Genomic DNA, 10,579 nt, shown 5'->3' on the forward strand with positions numbered 1-10,579 from the left:
TGTAAACTGCTATTCTGGCCCTGGGGATAGCTACTCATCACTTTTCTCCCCCAATCCCAGATAGCTTTCTATTGATTTTTAAAGTTTTTCTAATCTCCTAGTTTCTCCTTGGTCTTTGCCAATTTGTATGCTTTCTATTTCAGTTTGATAGACTCCCTTATTTCCTGAGCCACCCGTGTCAGATTATTCCTTTTCCTACAGTCCTTCCTTTTCAATGATATGTACTTTTGCTGAGCAGTTTGAAAAATTCATTGATATTCCTCCACTGTCTGTCAACTGTCCCACCTTAAAGTCTTTGCTTCCGGTCTACATTAGCCAACTCCTGCCTCATCCTATTGTAGTCTCCTTTGTTTAAGCACAGGATCTTGGGATTGGATTTAATCTTCCCCCTTTCCAACTGTATTCTAAATTCAACCATACTTAACACAAGTCTTTTATCAGATTACGAGGTGAGGCGATGTTACCTGGGTGTTTTGGTTTTCATTGTCAGAGACCTAGGCTTTGTCATAAAGTACAGGATAGATATTCACAACAGAGTATTCTGGACAGTGTGAATGTACTACACAGTCTGAAACCATAAATAACTGTCTCCCCTCAGTTTACATGATTTGGAGATGCCGATGTTGGACTGGGATGTATAAATTTAAAAATCTCACAACACCAGGTTATAGTCCCTCAGGTTTAATTGGAAGCACACTAGCTTTCGGAGCGACGCTCCTTCATCATGATCCAATTAAATCCGTTGGACTATAACCTGTTGTTGTTGATTTTTAACTCCCCTCAGTTTAAAATTGTAAAATCATTATCTCTCACATGCTTCCTTGCTATCTAAGTTTGAAATGCTAATCCACCTGACTATCCTACATTTTCTGAAAATCTCCTTTGGTGAAGGTGGTGAGTTTTGGATTCAGTTTTCCAGTTATTACGGTAAGATGATAAGCCCTGGGCACAGGAGAGGCAATGCAGCCCTTCGAACCAGCTCCACCATTTCATACGGTGATGATTGAGCTGGATTTTCCCACCTGCTGTCTCTCACCCTTCAACTCATTGCAAAATAAACATCTATATCTCTTCAGTAAATTTGCTCATTGTCCTGGCATCCACCACATTTTGAACAGGGAATTCCACAGATTCATAGCACATTGAGATAGGTACATTCTTCTTCATGAGAATAGAATAGAATCCCTACAGTGCAGAAACAGGGTAATCGTCCATGGAGTCCACACTAACCCTATGATGAGCATCCCATTCAGAGTCACCCATTCCCTGTATTTCCCGTGGTTCATGGCTTAACCTGCACATGCATGGACACAGGGAATTTCGCATAAGCAATCCACTTAACCTGCACATCTTTGGACTGTGGGATGAAACTGGAGCACCCAGAGGAAACCCGCACAGACACTGGGAGAACGTGTAAACTCCGCACAGTCACCTAAGGCTGAATCAAATCCAGGTCCCTGACGCTGTGAGTCAGCAACGCTAACCATTGAGCCACCTTTACTTAAAATCTACTCCTCCTATTAACCACCGCATGCCCCAGTTGGCTGAATCTATATTCCTCACATCAGAAAATCAGATTGTGGAAGCAGATGTCTCAGTCAAACCCAGTGACAGTCCATATGCTCTGTGTGTCTGAATGGGGATCCTTTCACAACACCCTCCAGTCCACAATTTTCATTGACTTTCCAGAGACAGGGCTGCAGTGGCTTCATGGGGACGACAACTCCCACAAACCCTGAGGCAGGGATCACACATGTGTGGGGAAACCTGGCACTGTAAATGTACAGAATGTGGGCGGACATTGGAGCATGTGCCTTGGGTAAATATACTTTGCAGAAAGTTTTTCACACTATGATTGGCTGGAGGACGAATGTATCTGCTCATAGTATTGATCTGTTGGGGGAGGGGGTCAATGTGTCACTACGCCCATGTAGGACCACTCTTCATCCCCAATTCATTATAATGGTGGGAATCAACTAATGGGGAACGAAGAAGGATCTGACCCATTCTCCCAGACTGCAGGTTCCTTTTCTGTCCAGGATCTGCCACCTCCCTTTCTGTTTCCTTTTGTTTCATTCTGCTGTTACATTATTGACTTGCAGCAACTGAAGGGAAAGGAAGTGAACCCAGAAAGGGTGCAGAGTCTAACCAGGGACGGGAAGTGGTGGCATGGATCTGTTTATCAGTTACTCCATGAGAATGTGGCGGGTGTACATTAGGGGGTAGCAGAGTCAGAATGGTGGGAGAGAGTAAGTGGACTGGAGGGTTACAGCTTTGGGGGAAGAAAGGGGAAAATATTCCAGAGAAACTAGAATTGTCTTCTGAATTTCTAACCTGTGCATATTCCTTTATACAGGCTGCTAGATGGTGAAGATTTGCAAACTGAAATCTCAAGATCATGTGCAGATCATGATTAAGTTAACCAGCATTTGAAGAAGCAAAAATAGAGAATCACTGGGCCAAAATCCTGCAACACTCTCCTCGCAGCATTGTCGATCTCTCTGCACCAAATGCACTGTGGATTTTACAAGACAGCAGCTCCCTACCATCTTCTCAAGGGTAACTAGAGATGGGGAATAAATGCTGGCTGAGCCAGTGATGCCCATATCCTCGGAATGGTTTCTATCTCTAATTGCTGAAACCCAGTTGATGTTACTGCAGGATGATGAGGGATGCTGAGTGCATCATCCAGGAGGCCGCACCATCACATTACCCCCGCCTACACCCACACAGTAACACAGCAACGTCGCTGGAACAAAAGACAGTGAAGCCAAAGGAGGGCTTAGACACAGTTCTTCAAGGTAAAGTCATGAAAATGGATTGGAACACAGCAGGAACAGGAGACTGAGCTGGATGGTCAGCTGTTTCCCATTGAATGGTGGAGCAGGCTGAATAGGCTCCTCCTGCTGCTATCTCCCAGGTATGTATATGTCATGGAGCCCGGGTCGGAAGAAGTGGGCAGGGATTCTCCAGGAGATTGCACTTTCACAACAGTTTTCAGTGAGGGCTGGTTTGATGGATTTTATTTAACATTTATCTTTAACATAAGGTTTGTAAATTTTGGTTTTAAAATGTTGTAAAAGTTTTTTGCACAGCAAATTAAGTTAAATAAAATAACGTAAACTGTCTGAATATAACAGTTTTAAAACTTTCAACCTTTTAAAAACAAAATCCTGTCTATTCCCAGACACCATCACTTTCCAGCTACTCAAACTCCAGGGAAATATTCCCTCCTTGTCTGAACCTTTGGTTTGATTTAACTGCTTTTCAGTTTTCTTTCTGTGAGCTGTGAAGTGTTCTTTTTCCCCTTTTCTCCGACCCAGAAATATTATCACAGCAAACTTCCCACAATCAAAATCATCATTATGCCATTTTGCTTTTGCTTAACATATAATCACCAGCAGTGCAAAAGTGAGGACTGCAGATGCTGGAAACCAGAGCCTAGATTAGAGTGGTGCTGGAAAAGGGCTTTTGCCAAATCATTCATTTTCCAGCTCCTCGGATCCTGCTTAACCTGCTGTGCTTTTCCAGCACCACTCTAATCTAGACATATCATCACCAGCAGTAAACCATTCGTGTGACTAATAGAATATCTCCAAACAAAGCCCATTACGGGCCAAGCAAACCATTACAAGTGACAAAGTGAGAAGGGACTAAATCGAAGTAGAGTTGTGGGGAGAGGGCAGATGTGGAGATAAAGCACTATATCCCCTACGGTGCCCACCTCTATCTAAAGGCATAGACAGCATTGATGCCCACCACATGCTCCTTCTCTAAGGCACCCTGCTCTGTAGCATTTATCCTCAGTCAGTAAATAAAATCCCTACAGTGTGGGAGGAGAGCATTGGCCCATCAAACGCCACCGACCATCCGAAGAACATCACACCCAGAGCACTCTATCACTGTAACACTGCATTTCCCATGGCTGATCCACCTAGTCTGCACAATCCTGGATCCTGTGGACATTTTAGCACGACTGATCCACCTAACCTGCACATCTTTGGACTATGGGAGGAAACCAGAGCACCTGGAGGGGACCCACACTATCATGGGGAGAATGTGGGAACTCCACACAGGCCGTTGGACAAGGCTGGACTCCAACCTTGTACCTGATGCTGTGAAGCAGCCGTGCGATAGTCACAATTTAAATCAAAAAATGATCCCTGCTCATTGTCACATTGCTGTTTGTGGAGACTTACTGCCCAGAGAGACATCCTGAGGTTTAGAAAGTGGCAACGTTAGTTCAGTCACCTCCAGCCCAGTTAATGTGGTTAACAACAACATCAATACTCCAGCAGTGTCATCATGTACAAGGTCCACTCCTGACTCTGATGGGCAGTAACATCAGAATCAGAGTCCTGCAGTCCATATGGAGCAGGGGGATGACCACTTCCCTGTGAGCACTCACTGGTCTCTCAATCGTGTTGAAGACGCAGCAAATACCTTGTCTCACAGAGGGGTGAACAGCTCCTATCCAGTGTGAACTTGCTGGGGTCTCAGGGGATGGGATGAATCACTGAATCCCTTCTTCCACACTGAGCATCTGAATGGCCTCTCCCCCCTGTGTGGGCTCACTGGGGTCTCAGGGGGCAGGATGAATCACTGAATCCCCTCTCACACACTGACCATCTGAATGGCCTCTCCCCCTGTGTGGGCTCACTGGGGACTCCACAGGTGCTGCATTTGAGTGAATCTCCCCCCACACTGGGAACAAGTGAATGACCTTTTCCCCAGAGTGAGCTCGCTGGTGTTTAAGCAGGTCAGAGGACTGAGTGAATGCTTTCCCACACACTGAGCAGGTGAATGGCCTCTCCCCGGTGGGAATGCACCAATGTCTCCGCAGGTGAGAGATTTGAATGAATCCTTTCTCACAGATGGAGCAGGTGAAGGGTCTAAACCAACTGTGCTATCTCTGGTGCCTCAGCAGATTGTAAGATCGAGTAAATCACTTCCCATACGTGGGGCAGGTGAACGGCCTCTCCGCAGTGTGACTGTGTCGGTGAGTGTTCCACTGGAAGGGTTAAGTGAATTCCTTCTTCTGATTGAACCCGTCCTCCTGTTTCTCTCAGTTATTATTGACAATCTCACACCAGAACCTGTTCCAGAGTGTGTTCCAGAACAGGCAGAATGGTCAGCTGCAGCTGGTCACCTGACTGGTCACTGGTCCTGAAAGGTTCACTCTCCACAGATGCTGCCAGATCTGCTGAATTTTTCCAGCGATTTCTGTGTTTTTTTTCTGATTTCCCAGCATTTGCAGATGTTTAGTTTTCCAATACTCATCTTGTCTGTTGCAGAGGAGATTATTGATGAAATTAGAGGGTTTTGAAAATTGTACATTAGGTCACACATCAGCTATGATCATCATGAACGGCAGAGCAAGGTCAAGGGGCTGAATGGCCTCCTCCTGTTCCAATGAAAGTTATCCATTGTCAGCTTGTGGCAACATTTCCCCTCACTGCTCACTTCACCTCCATGTCGAACACATTGTTACTGACTGAACAAACCTCCTGTGTTTGAAATTAACTTGCTAATGTTCAGTGACTCCCTCTCCTGCCACCCGGGTCTAACTCTCATCATGGAATGCTGTCTCGTATTACTGCAGGAATGCCCACAAGGACTAATCCTGGAGTCTGTATCCCCTGGGATCAACAATCACTGTTTATTTCCTTCTTCCTATTTCATTCGGGCTATTGAACTCTCGGTTTCAATCCAATCTCCTGTCATGCTCCTCAACGTGTCCATGTGGGTGGACGAGAGGCAGCTGGGATATAATGAAGGGAAGTGGGGATTAGGCGGAAGTACGAGGAGCGGTGACAGCAAAGACAGTTCTCATTGTAACGGCAGAGTTTCTCCGTGACCCAGTGAGTGGTGAGGCACCTGGGTTTGTGGGCGGAGACAGATTCAATCAGGGATTTGGTAGGACACTCAGACATTGACCTGTCCATCTGATTGTTAACTCAGACAGATAGAAAGAAATATGCATATTTAGACAGCACCTTTGATGATCTGGGGCAATGAAACATGCTTCCAAACCAATGATTTCAAACACAAACCTCTGAAAACACAGACACAAAGCTTTCTACTTGTAACAGCTTGACTCTGAACCTCCTCTTTCCTTGAGAAAAGCGTTTTGAGTTGGTCAGCCTTTTCTGGTGAGTATAACCGCTATGGTCCTGTAAGATCCGTGACAGAACCTTTATTTTCCTCTTCCTTGTGAGTGATGAAAGTAGCAGAAACAGTTCCTGACCTGTGAGGGGTTTTGGTTGGAGTATTTATATTTACAAATCCATTCCCACCCTCTCATACAGTGTGAAATTGATGTAAAACTGAAGGAAATGAGTGAGTGAGCACCCACAGAATCATAAAGGAAGCATGTGTATCTGAGTTGAATGAACCTGGCATGAGGAAAACATGACAACAATCACAACTAGTTAGAATCACAGAATCCCGTGGGTGCAGAAAGACTCTAGTCGGCCCATCGAGTCTGCAATGACCTGCTCACCCACGCTACCACAATAACCACACATTAACCATGGCCAGCCCAACCCACCTAAATTGCACACTGCGATCATGTTAGCATGCCCAATCCAGTAACGTTACACATCTGTGGGAGGGTCACAAATTACATCCAAATGCTAGGAATTGTGGATGAAGGCTCACAAATACTTGACTCTGACACAAATGCTCTGCTTTTCAAAATAAAATCTGGGGGACACTGCAACCGGAGAAATTTCTGATTATTTCAGGAGGAAGAGAATTCAAAACTCGCGCCATTCACCCAGGGGGTGCAGTGAAAGTTACAGAGGTCTGGGAACCATCAGAAATGTAACAGGTTGTGAGCAAGGTGGGGGTGAGACAAGGACATAAAGACAGTCTGTCACATGGGGGAAGGCAGGAGAGATTAAACAGCAGAAATGGTCGTCCCTCAAGGCCACGGGGAATGGAGTTAGAGCTGGGAAAGAAACAAGGAAACAAGGTGTCCAGCTGCCAAAGTAACATGTTAAAAACAGATTATAAAAGCATAGAGGGCAGAGTTCAGTCTGAAATCGTTGCTCTCAATGGTGAGTACAAAAAGCTGTAAAGCCTGGGGAGTTCTATTACAGCCAACACATACCCAGGATTGGCCAAGTGTGCTGTAACGTTCTGATATTTCTTTTTCTGACATTTGTAGTTCAAGTCTGATGGCGCTAGTAACTTTTCAATTTTTACTGGAGTTTAATATTCTGGAGAAATGTCAAATAAATCACATTGATCGTATTCTGCAGATCTTAGTCCATTACCCTGCATGTTCCAGCAATTCAGTTACATCCATGTTCAGCCGGTGGGACAGGACAGACAGGGATGGTGACGATGGTGTCTAGGGCATTGTAAGCTATGATTCTGTGCGTATGACTGTGTCAGCTTGTTGCTTGACGAGACTGCGTTCCAAATTACCAAATAAGATGTTAGCAGGGTGAGACACTACAGTTGCAGCTCCTCTGCTCGCCAGTTCCTTTCCTTTCTGCTTTTTCAGAATTTCTTATTCTCTCACTCTCCCCTTTGCAGACTCTGACATAAGTGTCTCAACCTTGATTCATGACAATTTTTTTAAAAATGTATCTACAAGAAAACCAATGGAGGAAAATATACTATTCTTGCATCAACTGCATTTTTAAACAAAAACAATCCTGCTCAATAGACACTGTCTCATTTTTTCCTTCAAATCAATCAATAAATATTTTGTCCCTCAGTTTACCAATCTTCATAAATATCCAATCAATTTCAGAGGAACATGCTGATAAAGTATTGAACCTATTTATCTGTTTAGGTTTTAGCATTAGTTATCAAGTCATTACCATTACAATAATTGCATAATAATTGGCCTGGGTAACAAGTGTACGGAGGTTCACAATTTAATTTATTGACTTTTTGAAAAATGGTGCAATATATCATTTATTCAGGATTCTAACAGTAACTGTTAATGCATTTGCATGATAATAATTATAGTATACTTTAGTTTAGTCTTGCTAACAACTACAGTGAAGTTTATATTTGAATTTAATCCAATCTTCCCTAGTACCTATACAGTAATATAAAAATCCATTTTATTTCCAATCAACACACCTACAAAAGAATCCATTATTTCTGATGCAATGCGCACTGTCAAAAATATGACTTTTGCTCATTTGAATGATCTGTGTAATTCCAGCTTTATAAATTTAGAAAATCCTAATTACTTTTCCCTGCAATAATTCCGTTCATTTCTGCAGATAGCACAGTCAAATAACAAGATGAAATTTATCATTATTCTTAAGTATGGTAATAGAGTTTTGAAAATCTATATGTTGTTAATAAAAAATAATTGTTAATTTCAATCCAAAGAATATAGAACAGTACAGCACAGTACAGGCCCCTTGGCCACGATGTTGTTCCGACATTTTATCCAACTCTAAGATCAAACTAACCAACATGCCCTTCATTTACTATCATCCATGTGCCTATCCAAGAGTCGCTTAGATGTCCCTGATGGATCTGAATCTACTACCACCACTGGCAGTGCATTCCACACACTCACCACTATCTATAAAGAAACTATCTCTGACATCTCCGCACAACTTCCCCCATTCATCTTAAAATTATGCCACTTTGTAGGGAAAAGTCTTTCATTATCCACTCTATCTATGCCTCTCATCAACTTACCCAAAGCTATCAAGTAAACTATCATCCTCTTTTATTGCAATGACCAAAGCCCCAGCTCTGTCAACCTTTATTCATAAGACATGCCTTCCAGTCCAGACAACATTTTGATAAATCTCATCTGCACTTTTTCTAAAGCTTCCACATCCTATGTCTTATGTGGTGATCAGAACAGAACACAATATTCCAAGTATAGTCTCATCAGGGATCCATAGAGCTGCAGCATAATCTCGTGGCTCTTAAACTCAACCTCCCCATTCATGAAAGCCAACACGCTATGCACTGTCTTAATAGCCCTATCACCTTAGATGTCAGCTATGAGGGATGTATGGACATGCACCCCACGATCCCTCTGTTCCTTCACATTGTCAAGAATCCTGTATTTAATCTGAAAAATATGCTTTCAAATTTGAAATTCCAAAATGAATAATTTCACATTTTCCGAGGTTGAACTCCACCTGCCACTTCTCAGCCCAGCTCTGCATCCTGTCAATGTCCTCTAACAACCTACAAAAGCCCTCCACACTATCCACAACTCCACCAACCCTCGTGTCATTGGCAAACTTCCTAACCCACCCTTCCACTTCCTCATCCAAGTCATTTGTAAAAATCACAAAGAGCAGAGGTCCCATAACTGATCCCTTCAGAACACCATTGGTAACCGTGCTCCAAGCTGAAAACTATTCATTTAATCTCACCCTGTCCTCTATGGGTCAACCAATTTATTATCTAACCAGTCAGGTTTCCCTATATCCCATGTCTCATTACTTTCTGAATGAGCCTACCATGGAGAACCTTATCAAACATCTTGCTAAAATCCTTATACACCATATCCACTATTCTGTCCTCAACAATGTGTTTGCCACAACCTCAAATAATTCAATAAGGCTTGTGAGGCATAACCTGCCGCTCATAAAGCCATGTTGACCATCTCTAATCAATCTATGCTTTTCCAAATAATCATAAATCCTGTCTCTCAGAATTCTCTCCAAGAATTTGCCCACAACTGATGTACGACTGACTCATCGATGATTCCCAGGATCATCTCAATTGCCTTTCTTCAATAAGGGAATAACTTTGCCACCCTCCAATCATCTGGTATGACTCCAGTGGACAGTGAGGGTGCAAAGATCATTGCCAAAACACAGTAATCACTTGCCTCCCTTCCCATAACAACATAGGTTATCTCCTTTCTGGCCCAGGGCACTTATCTATCCCCATGATTTTTAAATATTTTCAGCACATTCTCTGTCTTAACATCGACCTGTTCCACCATATCAACCTGTTTCACGTTGTCCTCACAAGGAACAAGGTCCCACTCACTTGTGAATACTGAAGCAAAGTACTCAGTAAAGACCTCCCCTACCTGCTCAGACTCCTGGCACAAGTTTGCTTCACTATAAGGGGTATAAATGTGGAATTATGTCTCAGCACTGAATTAATGTAAAGAGATTGCAGTGTACAATCACTCGACTACTTTGAATATTGAACGGTATTTTAACTGAGAAAACACAGTTAAATTGATTTGATTATGTTTCACTTCATGCTAACATTTATTTTATTTAGAGCCACAATAAGAGTTTCCTTTTTACATATATGAAACCTACTTAAAATTCATCGCACGTTTATGTGAAGAAAATAGAATTTGCATCTGTTTGTTCCTTCCTTTATCAATGACTGTTCATTTTGAAATTGTGGAAATTGTACGTTGTTGACAGGAAGGGAACTTGTCTTCGGCTTAATGTTCATATTGAATGACTGATGCATTTTTAAAATTAAAGTACAATGATCACGCAGTTTTGTCAATTTGTCTTTCAAAGAATTGTCATGAGATTCTCTTTATTTAAGACTATCATTCATTTATTCTATTGTTTGTGTAAAATATTGTTTAATTTCCAGTCCA

Source organism: Chiloscyllium punctatum, chromosome 17 (assembly GCF_047496795.1).
Source record: "Chiloscyllium punctatum isolate Juve2018m chromosome 17, sChiPun1.3, whole genome shotgun sequence".
NCBI classification, from domain to species: Eukaryota; Metazoa; Chordata; class Chondrichthyes; order Orectolobiformes; family Hemiscylliidae; genus Chiloscyllium; species Chiloscyllium punctatum.